Here is an 888-nt window from a genome sequence, read left to right on the forward strand (position 1 = left end):
TGATTCCAGTTGTCCGGATGATAAGTGTCTGGAACTGGTTGCTGCAATCTCTGAAGGTTGCTCACAAACTGAGATGAGCCAATAGATATAGCGCATTGCTCTGTCACATGCGGACCTGCACACAGCTCACAAACACTAATTATCTGCTTAACACCATAGTTAGCCAGAGAATCGATCTTCATAGACAACGCCTTTATTTGAGCAGTGATAGCCGTAGCTGTATCCACTTCAAGAACTTCTGCTACCTTACCTTATGGACATCTCTAGGTTGGATACTAATATTCATTAGCAGCCATCAGTTCAATTAGATCATAAGCTTCCTCATAGCTCTTTGCCCATAATGCTCCGCCTGAAACTGTATCGAGCATGGGTCTGGACTGTGCTCCCAACCCATTATAAAAACAATTGATGATCATCCAATCAGGCATTCCATGATGAGGACACTTCCTAAGCATCTCCTTGTAGCGCTCCCAAGCTTCACATAGTGATTCTCCCGTTTGCTGCGCAAATTAAGTAATAGCATTCCTGAGTGCAGCTGTCTTCGCCATAGGGAAGAATTTAGTAAGAAACTTCTGAGCAAGATCTTCCCAAGTAGTAATCGAACCAGCTGGTAGAGAGTGTAACCAGCTCTTAGCCTTGTCCCTCAGAGAGAATGGAAACAGTCTCAGCTTCACAACAGCTTCAGAAACACCGTTGAACTTGAAGGTGTCGCAGATCTCAATGAAATCTCTAATGTGCATATTGGGATCTTCAGTTGGAGAACCCCCAAACTGGATTGAATTCTGCACCCATTGAATTATGCCAGGCTTGATCTCAAAGGTACTAGCTGTGATAGCTGGCCGGACAATGCTAGATTGAATGTCAATGATCTTGGGTTGAGAAAAATCC

The 888-nt window shown here is 43.9% G+C and overlaps 1 non-coding gene across 1 annotated transcript; it reads left to right on the forward strand.

Annotated features, from left to right (window-relative positions):
* Positions 1 to 426: 426 nt before the first annotated feature.
* On the forward strand, positions 427 to 533 carry LOC141669880 (small nucleolar RNA R71). The gene has a single exon (XR_012554127.1). It is a non-coding gene; the product is annotated as a small nucleolar RNA R71 (small nucleolar RNA).
* The last annotated feature ends 355 nt before the right edge of the window (positions 534 to 888 follow it).

The sequence above is a fragment of the Apium graveolens genome, chromosome 6 (genome assembly GCF_009905375.1).
Source record: "Apium graveolens cultivar Ventura chromosome 6, ASM990537v1, whole genome shotgun sequence".
Lineage (NCBI taxonomy): Eukaryota > Viridiplantae > Streptophyta > Magnoliopsida > Apiales > Apiaceae > Apium > Apium graveolens.